We start from the raw sequence: 25797 nt of genomic DNA, 5'->3' as shown, positions 1-25797 counted from the left end.
TTTGGAGAGTCATGAAGAGGCAGACATTTAGAAAAGAAAAATCCAAGGAAAAGAGTCAACACTAAAAAATTCAGATATTTCTCTCCTTTATTTCCTTCTCTTGGTCCCTCCCTGCTTCCTGCCCATTGTGCTCTCTGGCTCCCTGGGAAGCCCCTGCCTTAATTCTGCACATCCTAACAGGGTACAGTCTCATCTGGTGGGACTGAGTCTATGCCTGTCCCCAGAGGTACCACTGAGCCTTCCCCTTCAATGATTTGCAGGAATGTCACGGAGTCCCCAAAGCCAGAGCTGCCAAGCTTCCAAGTGACTGCAGTGGTGGAATTAAGCCAGCAAGTCTCCCCTCTAATTGGCTTGAAGGGGAAGGAGGACAAGTAAAGCTAAATCAGGAAAAGCCCAGAATGTCCTGGGGGCCAGAGCTGAGAGGAGCATTAGCTGGGTGTTTAGCAGAGGACTCACAGCTCTCAGTAGGGACATGTGTCTACTCATCATTTAGGCCCCTCCTACTTCCCCCACAAGCACATACAGTAGACCCTTAGTATTTGCATTTTTGGCTCTTCATAAGTGACTCCAAAAGCCCATGACGAGGTAATTCGTAATTCTGCTGAGACAGGAATTTGTGCTCCAGTGGAGGCTGGTGTGAGGAAGTGAGTCACATAGCAAGTGAGCGAGCCCCAGTGGCCTGCCCTGCATCCACCCCTCAGCTTTGGAGGTTCTTGTTTCATCCCAAGTCTCATGTAATCCTCATAACAACATAGTGACATGGATGTCTTTATCTTCACTTTATGAGATAAAACTGCAAAATCAAATACTATAATCAGGCACTTGAGATCTAGGTAAACTTGAAGATTCTAGAACACTTAAAGACAGTCAGAGAGTGTGATCTGAAACAGGTACATGGGAGAGGTAACCAGAAGTTGGGGAATGATGGTCACTGCTGCCAGGAGTTAAACTTTGCCAGGAGCATCCTGGTAGCCAAGACAAGGGAAGAATACAACCAAGTTCAACAAACTAAATAGCTGAACTTTTTAATCTTTATGCGTTGCTTTAGGTATTGTCTGTATTTGGTTGTTAGGTCGCGATATGTATGATAAAAGAAATTTCTTCAGCCGAGCCAATATGGCTCAGTGGTTGAACATCAACCTATGATCCAGGAGATCGAGGTTTGATTCCATGTCAGGGCACATGCCTGGGTTGCGGGCTCTATTCCCATCAGGGAGGGTGCAGGAGGCAGCCCATCAATGACTCATCATTGATGTTTCTCTCTCTCTCCCGTTCCCTTCCTCTCTCTGAAATCAATAAAAATATATTAAAAAAAAAAGAAAAGAAAAGAAATTTCTTCAGTGTCTGGACACCATAAGAGTTAAAGCTTCCCCAACTTTCCAAAATCCAGCAGGCAAGCCTCACCTTTGCCTTATACTAATACATCAATACTACCAGAACCTATGTTCTCAATGGTATAATTATTTATTTCGAAGACATATTCAAAAGGACTACTTTTTAAGTATTGTTTGTATTAAAAATAGTAACAGAATAGTGTTAAATGTACAGAAAGAAGATATACCTCAACAGAAGGCCAAGAAAGGAAACAGGCTAACTCACCATGTCAAATGATCACAAAAATCTCCAAGGAATATATTCTTCTTATGAATACATTTCTATTATAAACATATTTGTGGTAAATATAATCATGAAACAATAGAGTATTAAATAAATGGGGATGGTAGTCTAAGACCACAAAAACCCTAAAGCCTATACAGATGAACACTACCAAAACAAAGTCAATTCTTACTGTAAAGATGGCCAGAAAACAGAAAAAGGGCAAGTGTTGCTCAGTTCATTTTATGAGACTAGTGTAATCTTGATTCTAAAACCATATATGAACAATACAAATAGAATTCTACTATCATTTTCATTTATGAATATGGATATTACATCCTGGGTAAAACATTAGCTAAGCAAATCCAAAGAGCAATAAAACTATAATAACATATCATGATCAGGTAGACTGTTCCTCCAAAGGAGTATAGCTCAACATTTAAAAAACTTATCAACATAATTTACCATGTTAAGAGAACAAAAGAGAAAAATCATTTGATTATTTTAATAGGTACTAAAAAGGCATCTGGTAGATCTTACCAATTATTTATAACTTTAAAAACAACTCTTAATAAACTAAGTTATGTTTCAATTTGGTAAAAGTTATATACCAAAAAACAGCAGGAAACAGTACCTCATGGAGAAACTTTGGTGCATTTCTTTTAAGATCAGGAATGAGGTAAAGCAACCCCCATACCAATATCAGACATGACTTTAGAGGTCCCAGACAGCAGAGAGAGGTGAAGGAGAGGTTTAAGGATTGGGAGGGAAGAGATAAAGCTGTAATTATTTGTAGATAACATGATTAGTCCCCTCATAAATACCGACACAATCAGACCAACTATTAGCAAAGGAAAAAGGTGTTCAGCAGGGTGGCAGGATGTAAGATAAAGATTAAAAAGAAGAAAAGAAAAACAACATTTCTCAACATCAGCAATAACCAACTGCAAAACATGTCTTAAAATGAGATACCACTTGGAATTGTAGTAAAACTACCCACGGTCTTAACTGAGCAGTTCTCTTTGAAGAGAGCTTTTAAGCTCAATAAAGGACATAAAGAATGATTTCAATGACTAGAGGTGCATCTTTGCTCTTGGACTAGATGGCTGTTACCATATAGAGGGCATTTCTCCCCATTAACGTGTACATTTAATGCAATTCCAAGTGAAATTGCACTTGAATTACTTTTTTTAGGAACCAATTGCATTTAGTAAAAAATTAATGAGAGAATAATTGTTAACAACTGGTTAAGTCAACCAAAAAATCAAGATAGGTTGTCTTGCTCTACTAGATATTAGGACCTATCAGGCTGAACTCATAGAAACTGAGAGTAGACTGTGGTTGCTGGGGGTGTGGGTGTGGGGATGGGGTGATGTTGGTTAAATGGTACAATTTTTTGGTTATAAGATGAATAAGTTCTGAGGATCTAATGTACAGCATGATGACTATGGTTAACAATACTGTATCATATACTTGAAAGTTGCTAATAGAGTAGATCTTAAATGTTCTCACCACACACACATGTTAACTGTGTTAGGTGATGGATGTGATAACTAACCTTATTGTGATGATAATTTCACAGTGTATACATATCAAATCATCATGTTGTACCCCTTAAACTCACACAATGTTATATGTCAATTATATCTTAATAAAGCTGAAGGGTGAAAAAATGATCTATCAGAATGCTACAAACATAAATTAGTTTAGTGTAGTATTGATGCAAAACAGAAAAATGAACTGGTGAAACAGAGTAGAGACAGACCCAACTACATAGGAAAAAAATAGTTTCATAGATCAAACAAAGATGATGGAGTATGTAGAAGGTGGTTAGAGACTTGCTCATTTTATAGAAAGAAATAAAACTGGATTCCTACCTGGAGGTAGACTTCCTGTAGATTTAAGAGTTAAATGCTAAAAGGAAAGCTCTGAAGTAGGATAGGGAAGTACTTCCTTCTTTTTTTTTTTAGTAATCTTCACCCAAGGATATTTTTTTCATTGCTTTTCAGAGAGAGTGAAGGGGGGGGAGAGGGAGAGAGAGAGACATCCATGTGAGAGAGACACATCGATTGGTTGCCTCCTGATATGTGCCTTTGGCCAGAATCGAACCCGAGACCCTTCAGTCCGAGGACCAATGCTCTAACCGCTGAGCCAAACCAGCTAGTACAGGAAGTACTTCTTAAACAAAATCTCAAAGCATAAAGCAAAAAGAGGTGGGTGGTGGTGCGTGAATTAGATTACATCAAAATTATGGAATTTCTGTTCAGTAAGGGAAACCATGGAAGCCTTAACAAATAAATAATAGATTCAGCGAAGTGCTTCACAAAGTATAAACAGGTATTTCAAGTCTAAATAACTAATATTTATAATATACAAGTATGTTTTAATATACATTCAGCAAGAAAATGAAGAAACTGAAGTCAGCAAGCCTAAAAAAGGGATGTTCAAAGTTAGTAGTAATCAGAGATGTGCTAATGAAAACAACAGTGAGGTATGACTCGACACATGTTAGATTTGCAAAACACTTGGAGTGGGATATAGGAACCCTCGTGTTCTTCTGGAGGAAGTGAAGGCTCAAGTGGGTTCTGGAGAGTCTCAGTAAAGCAGATATGACCTGGTGACTCACTATTTCCACTCCTGGGCATAGAGCCCCCCAGAATTCCCAGTAGGTCTGTAAAAGAGCTCATGCAGGGATATTTATTGATGCAGAGCAAAGGTGGCTGCAACCTGGCGTCCATCACTGGGAGGGGCTGAAATGTGGAGCGCGTCCACCTCGGGTTGGAAGCAATGGTTAAGGTGTGCTCGTAACAACTTGGATGGCCCTTATAACAGCGTTCTGAGAGAACTGAGGACGAAAGGGATTGAGGTCCGTAACCCAGTACATTAGGTTAAATTGAAAATACAAGTACACAAATATTGTCCATGCTGCAAGAATATATACAAGCAAAAAGATAGATATTAAGCTCATTTTAATGCTTGCCTGGATGGGGTGGGAGAAGATGAGAAGAGGAAGTGGGAATAAAATGAAAGAAGGAGAGGGAGAAAGGCTTTGGGTTAATCAATAATAAAATTTAAGAAATTGAGAGCCCTATGACCCAAAAAAGGAAAAAAAGCAGCAGGAGCTGGGCCAAGAGCAAATATTTAACATTCCTTAAAGCGCAGTTATGAAAGTAGGTCACACAAAACTGTAAGTGCAGTGCCTTGATCAATTAATAAATTCGTTTTCAGGAAATTGATTTTTGGAGAGCTGACAGAGCCACCAGGAAAATGTAAGGTCTAATTCTCTTTGACTGACTTACCATAACACATTGGAACAATGCCATTTTCCTGGCCTCAGTTTCTATATCTATCAAATGCGGGAAACCAATAAATGAAAAATTTTTTTATAAGCCAATGAATATTCAGAAGCCCAAAAGCCAAAGAATTAAACTGGGTAATTTCCAACATAGCTCGTTCCTTCATGCAAGGACAGTATATCCCTTCAACCGTTAACTGGACACCTACCATGCACTAGGCTCTCTTGCAGGAATGGGAACAGATTTTAACATTTGAGATAAAATCTACTACCCAGGACAAAAACTTCCAAGGAATGTACATCCTGTAAGCAACCACAGTGTAGCGTAATTGAGGTAATGCAACATAAAATAAAATGAGATATAAATATGCCTATAATTATTAATGCATTTTTGGTAGGCAAAAAATGGCTGGGAACATTAAGACTAATAGTCATGGTTCGCTTTGTTTCTTTTCCACTTCTATTGAATTAAACCCAGGCCCCCTCCAAAGAAGAAGCTTTAAAAGGCCTTAGAGGAAAAGTTTTGCCTGTAAATCTTTATCTTATTCCAAATACAAAACAGCCTTCCCCTTAGATTCTCTCCATGGACAAAGATCTCTGTAACATTTTAAGCATATTATAAATATATATCCTAAATATTCCATAGAAGCAGCTGTGGAACATGTAACTTGGTTATAAGAAAAGGTTGAACATTTAATGGTTCGTTTTTAAAGAGTCACGAAATGGATGCAAATGTCCTAACATCACTGAGGTCAAAAGAGCTTTGCTGAAATGGCAACAAAAAATGTTAGGTGCTCAGGCAAAGGTGGGAGAAAGGGAGAGGGAAGGGCATTTTAAACAGTGTCATTCAAGATACAGAAAGTTACTTCTCTCACATTGCTCTTCTGCCCCTAGAATTATGAGAAAATAAATTACTTTGTGTATTTGCTAAGGGAAAGAAAAGTCCATGAAAGATTTAAATTTGGGGAGAAGAAACTACTTGAACGTGTGTTCCCCTGAGTCAAGCTGTGGCATATCAGGGAGTTTAGGGTGCACACACGTGCTTCTGTGTTTTGTAAATGTGATTCCATAAGTGCACTTTTTATTTATAACAATAACTTTTTTAAATCCTCACCTGAGGATATTTTTTTCCATTGCTTTGCAGAGAGAGTAGAAGGGAGGGAGGGAGGGAGAGAGGGAAAGGAAAAGAGAGAGCGAGAGAGCGAGCGAGAGGGAAACATTGATATATGGATGTGAGAGACACGGGGATAGGTTGCCTCTGCACTTTTCCTGACCAGGGCCGGGGATCAAGCCTGCAACTGAGGGACATGCTCTTGGCTAGAAGTGAACACTAGACCCTTCAGTCCAAGGGCCAACGCTCTAACCACGAGCCAAATTGGCTAGGGCCATTTTCCTTTTTTTAACTTTGACAATATTATCTTACAACAATGTTTTCCTTTTAAAAGAGCAAGAATTCCTGATATTGAAGTTGAAAATTCCGTAAATACATAAGATCCACTTATTGGCCTCCTATGAAAATAAAACAGAAAAATGTTGGGGTGGTGGTGGAGGAAAATGCAGCTATTATTCGTTTCTCCAGAGAAAATCTCAGGAGGAAATGTTTAGATAACAGTAGGGGGGATTTATGTGGGGCATACAGGAAGGCTCTGTCCAGGCTATATGAAGCTTCTCTTCTTGGGACACAGATGGCTAGAGCAGGGTCCACACTGAGCAATGAACAGAGTAGTCTCTGCAGTGATCCCACCCACCCTCTGCCTGTGGAGATTCAGGGGGCCCTCCATGGGGGTGGAGTCGGTATCAGAACAGCCCAGCCCTGCATTTCAGAGAGCCTGAATCAGGCTTTTACCCCAAGTAATGGCCATGTTTAGAGCAAGATGGCATGTCCTGACTCACAGTAGGTCCTCAAATTGCATTTCCTATTAAGGCCTATGTTCTCTCTTTAATATTTTAACTGTTTTAAATGTAGATACCACTGGGGAGTGAAAGTGGGGGTGGGGCAGAGGACTATTATTTTTCATTAAAAATTTAAGCTTTGTACATGTGCAGCTTTGAGAAAAATATTTTTAAAATCTCTGCTGCTGCCCAGCCGGGCATGGCTCAGCGGTTGAGCATCGACCTAGGATCCAGGTGATCAGGGTTTGATTCCCGATCAGGGCACATGCCCGGGTTGTGGGCTCGATCCCCAGTCGGGGGCGTGCAGGAGGCAGCCGATCAATGACTCTCTCATCATTGATGTTTCTATCTCTCTCTCCCTCTCCCTTCCTCTCTCTGAAATCAATAAAGATACACTTAAAAATAAATAAATAAAATTTTTATTTAATAATAAATAAAAGTACTGCTTACTTCTTGTTATACAAGTATAATGGTAGTCTCCTCTTATCCTAAGGGGATGCATTCTAAGACCCCCCAGTGGGTGCCTGAAGCCCTGGATCGTACCAAACTCTATATATACTATGTTGTTATTTTCCCCGCTAAACATATATACTTTTTCACTTAAAGGAACCATTTTATGACTTCTTTTTGGTATATCTGAATGACTAGCATCATTACTCTTGCACTTTGGGGCCATTGTTAAGTAAAATAAGGGTTACTTAAACACAGTCACTGCAATACCAAGATCTGATAACTGAAACTAATGGGCAGGTAGCATCTGCAGCATGGATATGCTGGACAAAGGGATGATTCACGCTCTGGATGGGATGGACTGGGATGGTGAGAGATTCCATCATGTTACTCAGCACAATTTAAAACTTATGAATTGTGGGGTAGAAGGGGTCAATGGGGAGAAAAGGGGGACATCTGTAATATTTTGAACAATAAAAAAAATAAAATTAAAAAGATAAAAGTAAAAAAAACCCTTACAAATTGTTTATTTCTAGAATTTTCTATTTAATATTTTTGGGCCATGGTTGACTGCAGGTAACTGAAACCGTGGATAAAAAATCATAGATAAGTGGGACTGCTGTAATACATACTCATTAGGCAAAATCTAGAAAATTCAGAGAGCTTTTCTCAAGATGCACCGTCCAGAAATATTTACTATTGACCTTTGTTCTAGATGCGTCCATATTTTTCTCATCATATACAGAGATATATTTTTTGAACAAAAATGGATCATGTAATAACATTTTGTTTTTGCCACTTAATATACGTTTAGGACAAACTCCTAAGTCAAAGGGTATGCATTTGGTACTATATGGCTTAGGACCCTTTGTTTCCAAGTGACAGAGTTTCAGTGTTAAGCACCTTTAGGTAAAAAGGGAAACAGGATGTAGAAACTGGGCCTTGGGAATAAGTGGATTTCAGTACTTAATGCCTCTAGGACTTTGTACCTCTTCCCTCTTTGGTTTATTTTTATGTAGTTGGTTCATTCTTCTCTCGTGAACACTGGTGGGAAACTCTAGGGCTAGCTGTGGTGCTTCACAATGTTCCGTTTTGGCTCTCCAAGGAAATAAATCCCTGATTCCTGGAGACTACAGGTCCCAAGTTCCACCAAAGGTTCACTAGGGTTGCTTAGATCCTCTAGCGGTGTGTGGTCATGGAAGGTTATTCTAAAAACCTGGTGAATGGAGTAGAGGAAAAATTTTAATTGGAGAAAGGGTTTTAAAAAGAAAATTTGGCCAAGGAAGAGGGAGCTGTTAACAGAGGAAGGGAAGATTTGGGGTAGAGAAAATAAGAGTATCCTCAATGATATATGTTGATAAATTATACTCTAGAGGGTATAGAACAATATTCACTCCCTGAGAAGTGCATGAGTTGCCTGTTTTCCAAGTCTTGCCAGCACTGGAATTATAATCAAAAATAAAATCTTTGGTTAAATTGTCTAATGGGATTTCCTTGTTTTTTCTGAATTCCTGCAAGATAGCCCAGCACTTAATTTTCCATTAACTCCTTCCGGGAAAACCCCTTCAACACTTTCGTGTTATCATTTTCTCCCTCTTAGAGATAATGTTCCCTGATGTGGGGGTGGGATCTATTTAGAAGGTGACCCACAGTTGTCGATTTTGACCGCTGTGACATCATGTGCTGCCTCTTCCTGGCACAGGAATGATGATGATACAGGAACACACACGAGGGGACACAGCAGCAATAGCAAAACCACGTGCTCCGCTGGGTGGCCTAACCTAGATTTCTGCCCCGAAAAGGGACTGTGGCAGGATGAGCAAAAGCAGTCTTTGATTGAACTTGACTCCTTACTAAAATGCAGACTTTAGTCTTGCGGGACTTTTGGATGAAGATATCATGACCACTCAGACTTACCAGAAAACATACGTTTTCATAAGGGTTCTGCCTTTCTTTTTAGTGGCTGGTGGGAGCAGGGGTACATCTACTTCTCTTCTGGTTGTGGACAAAAAAGGGGCCACATACTGAACCTGACAAGCTCAGGGGAGACCTGTATGATGGCATTACAAACTCAGCCACCACAAGTAACCACACAGGATGGTCTGAACTTAAAACTTCCTAGGTAAAAGCGAGTCATAGCGGGTAGTCATGCCCTAGTTTGGCATCTTTCTTGACCAAGGTTAATCTTTACCTTAACTGAGCCTGTCTATTGCCTTTTTGCATTTAGGATAACATACTTTTGGAATGTCAGGGTAATTTCCTTTTTTCCCCCGCTGGACCTCTTAATCAGAGCACAACCACCACACCAGAGCGGAGATCACAAATCCCCTCATCGTAATTGTTATCATGTTAATTGTTGACTGTTAACTATCCTATGTCCACCTATGTAAAAGAAGTATGTGTCCACTTGTTTTACTTTTTTTCCAATCCCAGGTATTTCCCTGCTTTGCTTTTTCCCTCCTCCCTCATTTATCACCAGTGGATTTCGAGTAACCCTCTTACACCTCCTGCTTTGATTGTAATGTATAAAATAAGGTGCGAAACTGTCATTCTTTGGAGCATTTTCTCAATCTGTTGAGATTTTGCTTCCCGACAATGGTCTTCAGTTTGGCTCAAATCAACTCATAAAAATTTTCTACAGGTTTGGACATTTCTTACGATCACATGAGTTTATGAAAATCAGACAGAAACCTGAATGTGAGGGACCAGAACGGTATGTCAAACTTGAATGTAGGCTGTGGCTAGAACTGCTTCCATCCTGTGGTCCTCAAAGATCACTTATTAAATAAGGTCAAAGGCAAGAGTGTGGGGATTTGGAAGGTAATGTTTACTCAAGTCCTAGGATCTGCTGCAGATATGGAGTTGCTTCCAAAATCACTCAGGTAGGTGGGAGTGGCTGGTGTATTTTAAGTCGAGCTGTGTGTGGGCTGCCTTTTTTCTAACAGAGAGGAAGACACTATTTAATCTTAGACTTCCATGGCCTGACCTGTTTCATTGGGTACTTTAGCCATAAAATCCCAAATGTGAAAGTGACCTTTGCTCTTGTCTCCTACTGTGTGCACCTGCCACTGTTCATCTCATCTTTACCTGCATGACGTCTGCTCTCCTGGATGGAAAATGTCCCTCCTTGTAAAGTACTTCTTGTCTTTGACCACTGTCGATGTAAGAAATGTCCAAACCTGTAAGGATTTTTATGAGTTTATTTGAGCCAACCTGACGACAATTGCCAAAAAGCAAAACCTAAACAGACTGAGAAAATGCTCCGGAAAATGGCAGTTGTACCACTTATTTTATACATCAGAATCAAAGGGGATAGATGTAAGGGGGTTACATTGGTGGGTACAGGATAGTCACCAATTAACGTTTACAGCACCTAGAGATGGTATGGGGGAAACAAGGTAACAATGAGGGGTTCTGTGGTCTCCTGCTCTGGTGTGGAGGTTGTGCCCTGAGGGGTCTGGAGAAGGAGATTGACATTCCAAAGGTGTGTTATCAAGTATGCTACCTTAGATGCAAAAGGACAACAGACAGGCTCAGTAAAGGTAAAGATTGACCTTTGCTAGGGAAAAATACTGGCCTAGGACAAGACTACCCATCATAAGCTGCTTTTAGTTAGAAAGCTTCAATTTCAGACCATCCTGTGTAGTTACTTTAGGTCTCTGAGTTGTAAGGTCACCATGTAGTCCTCCCTTGAGCTTGTCAGGTTTAGTATGTGGCCCCTTTTTTTGTCCACACCATCATAATTGCTTTCATGTCGCTTAACCTTCTGTTCTCCCAGGTGTCTGCCTGGGAGCTCCGTTCCTGTGCTTCAGGACCCCCTGCCTCTACCCCCAGAGGTGAATGCCTAGCTCTCAGGGAAGCTTCCTCACACTGTGGAGCAGGGGAGGCAGAGAGAAGCTGGCAGCACCCTGCCCCTGACCGCTGGTTTACACAGTGTGTTGCATTTAAAGAAATAAACCAAAGTACTCGATCCCATAGTTTGTATTTAGAATAACAATATAGAGAAGGTGATCATTTATTAAATAAGGTTTTATTGAACACCAATTTAGTTTTTAAAACATCTCAGGTACATTTTCAAAGATAAAAAGTCTCACAAACGTATTATGCACCCAGCCCTCATTTTAGACCTTTACATATATTTTCATTTCATTCTCATGAAAATCCTATGAGGTAGATACTATTATTAACATCTTCATTCTACATATGAGGAAACTCAGACCCAAAGAGGTCAAGCAACTTGCCCAAATGGCACAGCTGGTGGGGACCTGCGGGGCTGGGATTTGATCCCAGGCAGTCTGGCTCCAGGGCCCATGTCTTAACTCCACACCTTTGGATTACACTCTGTGGCCTTCACATACTCAGGAGGACACATGATTACAGACTAGCATTTCAGCAGTGCTCACAAATGAAAGCTTTCTTGGCAGGATATTCCTTTAAGATAATACTAGCAGTCTCATGTATGAAGCATATTTTTAGTAAAACTTATTACATACCAGTAACACATACAAGGATGAATGCATGATGCATTATAGTAGGATTAATAGTTAGAGTATAAAAATACCCTGTAATGAGGTTTTGGGTACACAACTGTGTCATTGAGCTATTGGCATGTACAAAAGCAAAACAGCAACAGCTATCATTTCTTGAGGGCTTATATTTAGCTACTTATAAGCATTATCTTTTTACGTTCTTAAAACAATTTTAAGTATCATTGTTCTCATTTTACAGATGAGGAAACTGAAGTTTATACAATGTAAACTGAGTCTTGGAGCTAATAAATGAGAAGGGCATGCCAGGTCTCCCTGACTTGAAGGCATGTGCTAATGAGCACCACACCCTCTGTGTGGAGACTTGGTGGGCTCTAGGCATCATGAGAGCACATTTATGTGAGATTCCAGCATGTAACACATTTGCCTCTGGAATTAAACAAGTGTTACTGAGCACTAGCTAAGTTTGGGGCATACTCCTAGATCCACTGTCAAAGATGCAAATTTTGAAAGAGAAATTGGAAGACCAGGTCAGGATTCCCCCTTCATAGTAGGTAGCAATTAGTGAGAGCTTTTTAACTCCTTTACATGTATTCTCTTTTCATTCCACACAAAATCCTATGTGGTAGGTGCTATGATTATTATCACCATTGTATAGGTCAGGAAACTGAGCCATGTATATTGCTTAGTGAATAGGTATCTTGGGCTGAAAGGATCAATAAAGCTTGACAGTACACCATGTGCCAGGCATATTTGATGTGCTGTGTAAGAAGTAGCCATGCTCTGACTTGCAGTTCCATTGAATTATGCCGTATTCAGACATCCAATTTCTTTACTTAGACTGTTAGCCCCTTGTGGGCAGAAGTCCTGTCTTTGAGGTCTCATGCTCTTACCCTGGCTGGCCCAGAGCTAGCAGAAATTCCATCCTCAAAATCTTTACTGCCTGTGTGTGTCAGGAGCATGTGAGTGGGTCTAGTTGTGGGTGTAAAGCCACGGAGCTCTGTGTGTTGAATGTGATACCCTTGCTCACTATTGAACCCAGGGCTCTTCTTTTCTCCCTTCCTGGGAGCATAAGAGCATACGATTATATCAGTCATTTTCTTAAGGGAAGTGTTAGTATGTCATTTCAGCCACAGGCGGATCTCTTCTGTTTCTCCAAGGGTTGGGCATGGCCAGCCCTGCTGTAGCTGGTTGAAGGGGACCAAACCTCTCAGGAAGACGGACTTGGTTCCGTTTGACCAGCCAGAGCAGGAGGCAGCTCCACTGGGAGTGACTGCAGGCAGCCTCTGGTGTGAGAATCCCTTGGTATATCCCAAGCATTCCCGGTCCAAGCCTGCAACAGAGAGAACCAGCATTAACATGAATCAGATCCCAGTAGCTTGCCTTGCCCAGAGCATCCTCGCACAGGATTTGTGGAAACCATACATAATTTTTATTTTGAATTGCACGACTTTGCTTGATTTTCTTTCTTTTATTCTTACTCTTTTTTTCTTTTTTTTAAAATATAAACACTGTGAAAAACTAAAAAGATATAGAAAATTGTAGAATGTGGAAAATGAAAGTCTCTCATAATTCTCCTTCCAAAATAAATTTAACATTTTGGTTTATATTTGAATATCTTACATTCTAATTTTAAAAATAAATTAAAAATTATAATTTTTATTCAAATAAATGCATATATAGAAAAATATATGTAATACATATGTAAGTTGTGGCAATAATGCTAAAACCAACACCAACAAACAACCATCTACTTAGAGAGAGAACTTGACCAATACCAGGGGGCTTCCTGAATGCTTTTCCCAATTCAGTCCTTTACTTTTCCTCAGAGGTAACTATTATTCTGAGTTTCTTTTTAAAATATAATTTAAATCATCTTTTTAGGTCGTTTTTACCATTTATGCATATACCCCTAAATGACATCTTGCTCATTAATATAATGGTATCACACCATAGGCAGTCTTCTGTGACTTTGTTTTTTCACTTTAAATGAAATTTGTAAGCTTCACCCACAATGATTGGCAGCTGTCGTTTATTAATTTTTATTGTTTTATAGTTTTCTTTGATGTGAATGCATTACAATTTATTTAGTCATTTCTTGGCGATAGATGTTGAGGTTGTTTGGTTTGACGAATGGGTGACGTGGGAAACTTTTTGATTCTTGTCAATTTTAAAGGAGAAATCTGGATTCCAGTATGCAAGAACTTATAGAGTGACCTTGCAAAGGAAAAGCAATATTTACCTGTCCACAACATCTGGGGGTGGAGCCAGACATTTATGTTGTAACCTGGTCTTCAAGTGATTCTGCTGTAATTAAAGTTTGAGAACCACTGAACTAGAGAGCTACACACTGGTTTCTTCTTATTTCTAAGTGTGATCAAGGGGAGAGGGAGCTGATTAAGCAGGAGACTCTGTCTGCAAAGGCAGCTTGGCTATCTTCATGATGCATTTGAACAGGTGGGGAAAGGGGAAAGAGGTAGGAAGAAAGGATAGTTTGAATGATGCCAGAAAACTGCCCTCAGGGGTAGATGTTGCCTGCCCTTTTATTTCTTCTCCCCGATAAAGAGAAGTGTAACAGAGTAGAAAGCATGTGGTCCTGGTGTCACATTTACCTGGGTTCAAATCCCACTGATGCTTCCTGGCTCTTTTGCTCTTAGGAAGTTATACAACATCTTTAAACCTCTTTAACATACCCAACATGTACAGTGGGGAAGGGTAGCTACCTTGCTTACCTGTTGCAAGGCTCAGAAAAAACAAAGGAAAGGCGGCCAACACTAAGTCCCTGGTGGGCACGGTGGACTTTCAAGGGTCGGGAAGCCCTAAAGACAATTCTGACTGCTTTTGAGGCCAAGAGTTTTACTCTCAATGCCAGCCTGTCCTTCACACATTTCCTTGCCATCAGCGGCAAGAATTTTCATTTTGTCTCTGAAATGTTGAAACCACTGAGCAGACAAAGCAGAACTGGTTTACCCAGCCAGGTGGGCTTCTGCCAGAGGGACCCCAACTTGGGAGCTCTGTCTGGAATAAACAAGCTATACCAGGAATCAAAGAACCCAACAAGGCACCATGAAAATGACAACTAGGTGGAAGCACACTGTGGTGGTGATGCTGAAAAAGCATGGGCCCCACCCACTGTGGCTTGGTTCTAGGATACCTGTGCAGGGTGAGGTGGAGGCTTCTTCCTTGTACAGAGTCCTCTCTTTCTGCCTGCTCAGCACCAGGCATCTTACCATCGCCGCCCTCCTCCCAATGACAGGGGCGCCTTAGGACTGCTGCAGTCCAGCTCTTCCTCTGGCTAACCTGGCCCTAGCCCAGCTTCCTTCTCCAGCTCCCCCTGGGGAGCAAGGGGGTAGGCAGCTGGGGGTGCAGGTCAGCCTCACAGCCTGAAATCAGGACGGAAAAAGCGTGTGGGTCCAGCTCATCAGTCAGCAGGTCAGGCCTCTCGCAGTGTAATTTCTTTAACTCAGGACATTCCCCTTCATCATCTCTCTCTTCTTTACTCACATCCTGCCCCACTCACGCCATACCCCATGCCCTGATTTCTGAGCTTACGACATGCAATCAGCCTCCAGGGTGAAAAAGGGAAAACTGTCCTTAGAGCAGGTATGATTTAGAAAAGGGGAGGGTTGTCATCGGAAAGAAGCGCGATCTTGAGGCAGCTGCCTAGTTTACAGGCGTCACTGTTCATAAAATAGGGACAAAGATTTTCTTTGGGAGGTAATGTGCCATAATTTTCCAATGTCAGAAACCTTATTCATTCAAAGCATGACGCTTTGCAGGGTTTCTCAACCTTGGCGTATGGACATTTGGGTCAAGTGAGTCTTGGCTGTGGAGAGCTGTCCTGTGCATTGTAGGGCGTGTAAAAGCATCTCTGGTCTCTACCCATTAGATGCCAGTAGAACCTCCTAGTTGTGACAACTAAGAATGTCCCCAGACTTAGCCAAATGTGCCCTGGGGGCAAAATCACCTCCAATTAAGAACCAGTGATTGAAAGCTATGTGTTCAGTCTTACAGCTGCTCAGTGTCTAGTAATCCTCCCACATTCTTTCAAATTCTGCTCATTCCACCAGGAGCACAGGTCGTGTGTCCTCGAAGGCCACAAGGCAGCTGCTGGTATCTGGATGAAGCAGGTGGGTCTGCCACCTGGGAAGGAGTTTGCCCACTGTGCTCTGGGTGCTTTCACCCCTGAGAGGAAGGCACCCTTCGTCTCCAGCCACTGTGCACTTACCCACCATCTGTCATATACAGCAGTGCATCGTCCCTTTGTCTTTCCCTTCCTCCTCATTCCGCGTTCTCACTTTGCTGTTTCTTAGCCCTACTTTACAGCCACCTCCCGTGCACCTTGGATCACACCTGTCCAACCCTGTGGTGTCCCCTTCCGTGGTTCCGCTTAAGAACCGCACGTGTACATTTGCTGTGGGCCCGACCCTCGTCTCTCGCACACTCACGCCAACAGCAGGGAAGCCGAGCTGTGGACTGCATGCGGCCAGCCTGGAGCTGGGGTTTAGGAGGCAGGGAGACCCCTTCAGACTCCTCCCTCCTTCCGAAATGCTGGGGAAGGGGGTGGCCTGAGCCCTGGGTGACTGCAGTTTCTCCTCCTGCTCAGGGCTTCTGTCCCTAAGTCCACCGACTTCCTTGGTGTGGATTCAGCCCTTTAAGGTCAGGGCTGGGAACACAGGGTATCCGGGAGGAGGGGAGAGGGACTTAGCCAATTAGATGAGTGAATCACTATTTTAGCACCTCAACCTTTTCCCCTGACAGCTTCACTCCAAAGTGCTGCTTGGCCACAGGGCTGTGATGTGCAGTGGAGAAGATAGCAAAGCAGGGTCAGGGGCCTGACTACGTGGCTGGAGGCTGAGGCCTCCTGGGCTCAGAGCACCTGCCTTTCTAACTGCAGTGAAAGCCCTAGGAAATGTCCAAATGGACACAGACGATTATAAAGGAAAGGGGTGGATCAAAAAGAATTACAATTTAGTTTGCTTATTATTAGAAACATCTCATTTCAGGAGCAAAATGACTGGAGGAAGGGGCTCAGAGGGCCAGGGCTGATTCTGTGCACAACCTTTAGGTGCTGTGGCCTCTCCGTGCCTAGCAAGCATGAGGTCTGGGAGGCTGGGACGACCGTCAGTGTGCCTGAACTCTTGGGCTGAGGGATGGAACCTCTAGAGAAAGAGAAGGGCCCGGGGGACAGCAGCCCAGACGGGACTCGGAGGCTCTCTCTTCCTTGGTGAGGAGACACCTGCTGGCACAAAGCCCTGACGCGGCCGAGGGTCAGGCCAGTTCCCTGGGTGGGACCATGGGACCAGCGAAGAGGCACTTGCCGAAACCACACACTTCCTTACATTCCATAGCAAAGTAATCGTATGGGGATATAAAGAAGCATGTGGCCTCGGGAAGCAGTTTTGGCCCCGGCTTCTTCCACCACCCAGATGCAGCCTGGCGTCTCAGCTATGGGCCACTCTCACCGTCTCTCCTCCTCTAGGTGGGAAACCCGTAGACGGAAGGACCCTAGGACTTTACCTCATCCATCCTGTCATGCCCCCAGACCACCCGGCAACACACCCGTTGTGAGGAGTGGCAGTGCTTTTGGGGACCCTATTTCTCCCTTGTTGTTTATCCAGAAATAAACAGCACCCAAGTCTCACTGGCTCATTTTGGTGCAGTTGTAATCTTTGTTATTCATCAACTTAATAACTGCTGCTTTGTACATTTCAGTAGGATTCTTTTTTAATGTTTGAATTACCATGGACGGAAAACTTTTAAAAAAAAAGAAATTCAACAGAGGAATATCCTGCACATGCCTGGAGAACAGACCCCGCTTAGAAACACAGCCAAACCCTCCTGGGTTTCCTGCTGCATGTCTGCCGCGCGCGGTGAGCCCTGCAGCTGCCGGGGCAGCATTCCAAGCGCGATTGTTCATTGTGGAAAGGATTTTGTTGTTCGGTTCCTCTCCCCCTAGCCCATCACCTGCCCCACAAGCTGTGAGGCCGGAGCCACGGAAGAGTGAGGGACGCTGGCAGCTGTCAGGCCACTCAGGGTCTGGACAGGCCACCCCGGCTAAAGGGCAGTGGGGTTTTCAGCTTCCTGGCATCTGATTTGCTACCAGGAAGCAGGGAGTATGACAACAGAACTGCACCCCAAAGAAGGTTTGAGGCTCACAGTACTGACAAGGGCTTAATGAAATCTAATGATAAAAGTAATAATAAGAAGAGTGATTTTTTTTCAAACTTACTCTCTATGACGGATCATTCTTGGTGCTTTGCATATATACAAGCTCCTTAAATCCACTCCTCTAGGAAGCGGCTATTATTTTATCTGGATTTACAGATGAGCGTCATGGAAATGAATAGATTTACATATATGTAAACAGTAATCCTTTAAAAAATCTAATCAGGTTGGAGGGGCAGTCTTGGATCATGGCGACAGGCATAGAACATAAGCATTGAGAAGGCAGGAAAGGAAGGAAACACTGTAGGATCTATACTGACGTTTGTTCCTCTGCAGCTGTGCCTTAGGGTGCTGCTGGCGGTGATGGCTTAGAAACCATACTTTTTCTCGGAAAATAGGGAAATATCCTCGGTATTCTGATTTTGGGAATCATCCAATAGCTCATTTAATCCAATGCAATTGCTATATAAGCTTCTGTGAAAACACAGTTCTCCCGATTGTCAAGAGGAAGCTTTGGGTCAGTGAGAATGTGGGGCTGCTTCTCCTCTACTACACCTGGGGGCTGTGGTCAGTCAAAGGCAGAGGCTGATGGGGCAGAGAAGCAGGGGGCCAAGGAGAAGTTGTGGCTGAGCCGCTGAGAGGTGAGAATGTCTTATCTCTCCCAGTGAACCAGGGAACTTAAGAGCTTGTAACTGGTTAAATTGGTCAGATCAAGATCTCCAAAGTGTTTGGCATGTGAGTTGCAGAAGTGAGAGTTTGCGTAGATGAGAGAGTCCACCAAGTTTGTGACCCAGAGAACTAGAAGGAGCCAGTTTTAAGACACTTGCCGTTTATGAGCCAGCTGAGGTCCCAAAGGTGACCAATTCATGTAAGAATACAAATGAAATGGAAAAAATAGTGCTGTGAGATAACCAAGACGGTGCTAACCATCCCGGGAGACTGTCCCCAACATTTGGGTGTGAATGTTTTTGTCTACTTGTCAAGCCCAACCTCCTGTGGTCAAAAGGTTACTTAAAAGTTTGCTTCAAAATCTGCAGGGACAACAGAGCAAAACAAACAAAAAACTTTTAATAATCAATTACTTGATTTCTTTTGAGTCTTCTCTACTTTTTCTGGTCATCTAACTTAAGATGAGAAGAAGGAAATTCATGAAACAGATTAGAAAATGGAGTGAGAGGTAGGCTGACGAAACAATACAAAAGGAACTACTACAGCATCAAACATTTCAGACCAGGCGTAAATGAAGGGAAAACTCTAGGATGGGGACTATAGAGGCATGTTCCTCTGAGCTTTGCACAGAGCAAAGGGTATTCATACAGCCATTGGATGTTGGCTTTTTCCAGATTATTTATTTAGTCTCTTACCTGCCCAAACCTTCTGAATTTGGCAGACAGTGGTAACAGGAAGAATGGAGAGGTATAATGTGTCCCCTGGCCACTTGTGTGCTGTGTGGTATTGGCAAGATCAGCACCTTTCTATCCCTCATTCCTGTAGTGGTTGTATAACTGCTCTGCCCACCACAGGGTGGATTGAAGATTAATGAGGTAACACCTGCAAGCGTCATGAGTTTCTTAGCAGAACAGGCCAATGGCAATACAAAATGTCACTCAACACGTTATTAAAAACAAGATTTATTTTTCCCTCTCTCTGCCCTGTAGTCAGACAATTTTTCAAAAGTCTTAATTAATAAACTGTCCTTTCCCTTATTCCTGAGAAGCAAGTAGCATTTTAAAGCATTCAGAAGTAAGGAACAGTAAAGGTACCATCACACCCATAAACAGTCAGCACTATTCTTTTCTTATTTCTTTCACTGGGTGGGGCAGGATTTGAACATAAATGACACAGACACAACATTACAGAGAAGTGAGGATGATGATTTCCCATTAATGGTCTTCAGAGAGACTCACCAATGAGGGAGAAATCAAGGATGGATTAAGACAGGGATGAGTCTGAATTATAGGCTAACGCAATATCATCTTCAAGGATATTGGCAGCAGAGGGGTGTAGGGAGGAAGAGCACAGCTTGGGCATCTGTGAATTCTGGCTCTGTGACTTTGATCTGGCTACTTAACCTCTCTGAGCCTCAGTTTCCCCATCTATAAAGTGAGAATAATAATGCTTACTCAACAGGAGATTTCTATGAGATGGATTTATGTAAGGTGCTGTGAACACAGTATTAGAAGTCTAATAAATGATGGCCTCTGTTACTACTATAACTATTATTTAATGTATATTTAATATTAATTAACCTGAACATAGCAACTGAAACTACTCACTGCATGGAAGTCTTTGTATTTGATCTACAGTTTCATTCACATGACAACAGTTATACAAGGGACGATTCTAAGATACATGGAAAGGCTTAGAGTGTACAAAAAATACTTTTCACCTTTTTAAAAAACAATTTTTACTATTTGAATATGCTCTAAAGGGATTTGTTCAGGAAAGGGATTTGTCAGTATCCTTTCTGACAAGAATTGTTAAAGGTTCTGAATATTGAGGGCTCAGTCTCACTTTCAGGGCCTTTATGAAAAGACATATATGGTGAGATACTCAGACTGTCTCTTTATCGGCCACTAGGCTTTGCTTCTCAAGACAGATCTGACCTTAGTCAGCCAGCCCTTTGCCGGATGAAGAGAGGAAACCAGGGATTTCTGCAGGAAAATCACCTGTACCTTGCTCTCTAAATTTCTTTCATAGGCACTGTAGGTCTCCCAGTCCCTTTCCTGCCCCACACTGTAAGGCTTGGGAGTTTAAAACAATTGATAATAGTTTCTTTAAATGTAATCAGAATTGCATACTTTTATGGGAATTAGGGTCCTGCTAATGTCTGCAGGAGGAGTGGTGTGCACAGAGGTATCCACCCCAAATCTGAGTGCTGTGACCTTATGCACTGTTATATCTGCTGGTGTTCTTGGTGGTTGTCCATGAAACAGGCTATTCTGGGGTTCACCAGATACAAGCCAGATTATTTGGGGCTTCCCATCATCTGGCTGAGGAGGTAGGAAAGAAAGCAGAGGCCCCTCCTTTTAAGGCAAGCTTGGGGTAGTATGTCGGGATAGGACCTCATTTTTCCTAAGGCTCAGCCAGAACATTTCGCTATTTTTAGAGGACTGGCCAGTTCTGAATGTTGATTCATAGGCATGAGTCCCACTTTAACTTCCCTGGGGCAGCAAAGAGCAAGGCCAGCTCCAAGAGCCCATCTTCTCCTGCAGGGTCCTGCCGCCTTACTCAGATGAGGGGAGTATCGGTGTCATTTACCATCACTGGTGTCCTTGCCCTGCCACTCATTGGAGCTGGAGAGTGGGAGAGCTGGAGAGCTGGGGTTGGGACTTCAGGTGAGGAGAGGGCAGGGAGATGGAGCCAGCACTGTACTAAACGGTTTACTTATTTACACTTCCAACAATGCTGTGAAGTGCATTTTATTACACAGGATGAAACTGTCTCCAGCAGGTTAAGTAATTTGGAGACATAGAGTGGTTAAGAAATTCACCCAAAGCACACAGCTAGGATCTGGCTGACCTATGACATGAAGCATCTCTGTAACCCAATTCACTCTAATACACTCTATTTCCCAAACTTGCCTAATCCCTAGTGCCACAGAGGCACTTATTAAAACTTCCCTTCTCCACATCCTGCTCCAGAGCCGTGGAACTGAAATCTCCATGGGATTGGCCGGGCATCCATATTTTTAACAAGTACTCCCAGGTGATTTCTATGCTCAGCAAATTTGGAGGGGTGGTAGAAACCAAGCTCCAGGAGAGTTGCTCTCAAATTTGAGTCAACATCAGAATCAGAAGGGAGCTTATTAAAATGCAGATTCTTCCGACTTGCTCTCAAAGATGCTAAAATAAGCCACCTGGGCCAAGGACCGGGAATCTGCATTTTTGCAGCCATTCCCAATGTATTCTGTTGCCAGTGAGCAGAGGACTTTGAAAAACATTGATCTAATAATAAATAAGAGAGATAAGGGTAATGAAATGAATACTGGAAAAAACTAATTTTACAACAGTCTAAGGGAAGTAAATGATTTAGTTTGGATCCAAGGAAGAATTTCAGTGAACACAGTCACAAATGGTTAGGAAGAGAGTGATCCCTCTCCACACATGAACAGTCTACATATTAGTAACAGAAAGGGGAGTGGGCTCTCGTCTACACCTGCCCACTAATGTCTCATCTTTGCAAAGCTGCCTGTGCTCAGCTTCTGTCTGGAAGGCTTTTCCCTTTGTCCATCTTCACTAGTTAAAATCACTTTCTTTAAGGCTCAGTTCCAAAGACACTTTCTCCACAAAATTTTCTCCCAGTTGCAGCCCTTCCTCATCTTAGTTCCTATTGTTTGTTCCTGTACATGGGCACATCCACATCTTACCTGGCTGTTTGATCTCCTGTGTGCCTGTAATGCATGCATCTCCTCTCACGAGGGCTGGGATCCTGACAGCTTCATTTTTGACTTCCCACACCACCTATTGCTTTAGTGAAGACCTTTCGCATAGTAAGGGTGCAGCAGATTAAGCTGCCCCCCCATCACACTTACAGCACCTACTGTGTGCAAGCACTATTCTCAGTGTTGTAACAAGTAACTTATATTAGAAATATTCTTCATATGCGAGGAAGGACACAAGGCACTGAGAGGTTGTTGTTTGGGGAAGGGTCTCCTTTAGAAGCTATAGCCTTGTGGATGACCAGAGTCACACCTGTAAGGAGATCTCAGCTCTGTGGGTTCAGGAAAGAGCACTTTAAAAATCTTAACTTTCTAATTCAGTGTATCAGAGTCACCCAGGAGACTTGCTAAAACACAGATTGCCAGGCCCCGCCCCCAGAGTTTCTGATTCAGTCTGTCTGGAGTGGGACCTGAGGATGTGCAGTTCTAACAAGTTCCCAGGTGGTTCTCATGATGCTTATCTGGGGGACTACACTTCAAGAACCACTGCCCTAGTTCAATGTTACTGCCACTTAACAGTTCAAGGGCAAGGAACTGGCCTTCACACTGAGCTTCCTAATAATGGAGGTGTGAGGAATTGGAGTAAAGCCATACAGAAGCCAGGAAGCTGGCTCTTTGAGGATGTGGCCCTAGGAGCTTTCACCAAGGAGGGTGCAGACAGATGGTCTATACGCCAAAGAGGGGGAACGTTGTGTGTGAAGCATCTAAGAGTTTTCAGCTTGAAGGGTTGTATACTATTGGGAATCATCCCTTTGGCTTCCAATTACCAATAAATCTTTAGCGGGGTTTGGTGAAAAGTGGATATAAATTTAGGTGAATGTTTTTCTTGAGGAGATAGCCTCACAAAGGGTCCACTGACTCACACAACCTCATGTTATATTGGCAGAGGGACCATACTGATAACAATGTAAGATAACATAACACAGAATAATGATAAAGCTCTTTAGCTCCAACATCTCTCTCTCTTTTTAAGTGAACCTATTAAATTGAGTGAGAATTAAGAACTACTTAAGGTCCAGAGAACAGGTCAGACAATCTGGTTCTTGTCTTAGTTTTCCAAAGAAATACATTGCCAGGGAACATAGTTTCTTGTTTTCTTTTTAAAAAAGATGTAACACTTTGCCTTGTCTTAGTGGGGACCTCTGTGGGGTTACCTGAAGAAACCACTACCATTCAACGACTGCATATTTGAGATAAATTACATATTAGAAATAAATTCCTTTGAGTTGCTTTGAAGAACATTTCAACATGCATTCAAAATATTTTACCAAGGCACTGGGAGGGTAAATCCCAAGTTCAAGGTCATATGCTGTGAAATTCTCATCCATCACTCCTCAAACCCTAGCTCTTCTTCAAGTAACGAACTAGCTCCTACCTAGGTGACTCTGCAAGATTTCTGTCCTGGAGCTGCCTTTTACTGTCCCTCTGTCTTCCACACCCACCCTTCCCCTCCGCCTCTGCTTCAAGCCCCAGCACGCAGTAACAAGTGCATTTTGTCGGTACTAGCCCACAAGTCACCCCCACACACTGGTAAAGTGGGTAGGGGTGATCTCGCCCATTCATTCCCCCTCACCTAGCTCTGCCTGGTGGCTCTGGAGTCTAGCGGTCCCCCCCACCTGTGTGAGACGCAGACGCAGGACGGGGCTCTGCATCTGCTCCTACAGACACCACAGTGCTGGCTTCAGATGACAGAAGCAGATTACTTGCAGGGCTTCCCAAAAAATGCACAAAGAAAGGAAGACAGATGGACCAGGCAGGAAACGGCCAGAGGACAGTTAGAGGAGAAAGCAGCAGGGGAGAGCAGCTCAGTACTTACCTGGGGGAAAGTCGCTGGCAGGTCCCTCCTCCTCCGTGTGCCTTCTTCCGTGGGAGGCGTCAGTCCCACTGAGGTGTTTAGAGCATGGGGTGTTAGTATTATTATTTTTTCCCAGAGCTGGCAGTGTTGGCTTGCGTTTCTATGCCTTCCTGTCAGAATTCTCTCAAGGAAACAGCAGCTGGTGAGCTCAGAAATGTCAGTCAGAATCTTGGCCTAGTTTGGGGCCTTGAAGATTTTTACAGAAAGTTAAAAAGGTTTCTGGGCCAGTGTCTCCTTAGGGTTTTCCCTCTCCTGCTTCTCACCCTTTCCATCTTCTTCTCCTCTTCCTCTCTCTCTCTCTCTCTCTCTCTCTCTCTCTCCTTTTCATTTTTACCTCAGTAGCTAGTTACTTAAATTGCCTGCCTCGTCTTTCTGACGATTCTCTAAGCATTTAACTAGTCCTCTGCACTCATTGCTTATTTTGTCTCTTTGCTTATTTCCTCCCTTTCCTGTCATTCTTACCTTTCTAATCGCTGTCCTTCTGGTCACACGGAGAAGTCACCTGTCTTTCCTTTACATGCACCCCCTGTCCCGATAGTCCATCACTTCTCCGTCTGTGCCCCATCCACTTATTTGTTTCTTATGCTTTTCCTTCTGGCATCTGTTCTCGCTTTACCGCTCACCGTGCCCCATCTAGATGTGACCTAGCTTCAGATCTGCTCTCCTCCCCTCTTTCCTCCTCCATTCCCCGGGCAGTCGCTGCTCTCCGAAGGCGAGCCCCCTCCTTTTTGTACTCTGCAGCCCTGTGCCCACCCCCAGCACACTGTCCCACCTGTTTGTGTCTTTTAAGGGCCTTGGTCATGTCCATGCCTTCTGTCCACCTCAATCACCACAGTGACGGGCCTCTGCAAGCTGTTAAATTACACCTCTTCAGCTGTCTCGTTGCAAGGAGAAATGTCCTTTGCTAAATCCTTTCTCAGATAGGCAAATCTGCATTAATGCTTCTGTTTATGGAATATACTGAAATAATTCATGCATTATTTTAAAGAGTAAAAACATTAATTTTTTCAAGGACACTGGGTTTCTTTTAGGTTATGTCAATATATGTCACCTAAGATACAACCCTTTTAGCTCATCTCTAACATATTTTGGTCATTTTTCAAATAGGAGGGTGGTTGTGGTAGAGTTACGGAAAACATAGATTGTTGGCTAGATAGATGCTCAATAATATATATTAAGTGAGAGCCTGCCAAATCGTCGGTGTACCATATCAAGCACTGGAAACACAAAGAAATGACTATGTTCCCTGCCTGGGAGACTTAAACAGGTTCTTTTGGGAACAGGACCTGTATCTGGAAAAAATATACAAATAAATTGCAAATTGATAGTTCAGAAATTAAGCACGTCTGGTATTCAGAGGCAGATTGATAAGTGGTGGACCAGGTAGCAAAAGCTTCATGGAGGACGCTGGGTTTCAGCTGGGTCCCAAAGATAGGGAGGGCTCGCCTACCTGCAGAGGTGAGGGAAGGGGCTCTCCCAGTTGGCAGAATGGCTTGAGCAAAGGCACAGAAGCAGGAATGTGCAGAGTGTGTTCAGGAAGCACTAATTAACCTGTGGCTGGACTCAATGCTTTGTGAAGGGGTCACCTGGGGAAGGCTTTGGATACAAAGCA

General features: G+C 42.9%; 1 long non-coding RNA gene across 1 annotated transcript; it reads right to left on the bottom strand.

Moving 5' to 3' along the window:
• Positions 1-11212: 11212 nt before the first annotated feature.
• LOC107534656 (uncharacterized) lies at positions 11213-24463 on the bottom strand. The gene is made up of 2 exons (XR_001602956.2): positions 24147-24463; positions 11213-13054 (listed from the first exon to the last, which is right to left on the bottom strand). It is a non-coding gene; the product is annotated as an uncharacterized LOC107534656 (long non-coding RNA).
• Between the last annotated feature and the right edge of the window lie 1334 nt (positions 24464-25797).

Source organism: Miniopterus natalensis, chromosome 5, assembly GCF_054644295.1.
Source record: "Miniopterus natalensis isolate mMinNat1 chromosome 5, mMinNat1.hap1, whole genome shotgun sequence".
NCBI lineage: Eukaryota > Metazoa > Chordata > Mammalia > Chiroptera > Miniopteridae > Miniopterus > Miniopterus natalensis.
The sequence above is the reverse complement of the archived record's forward strand: the minus strand, read 5'-3'. Positions and strand labels throughout refer to the sequence as shown.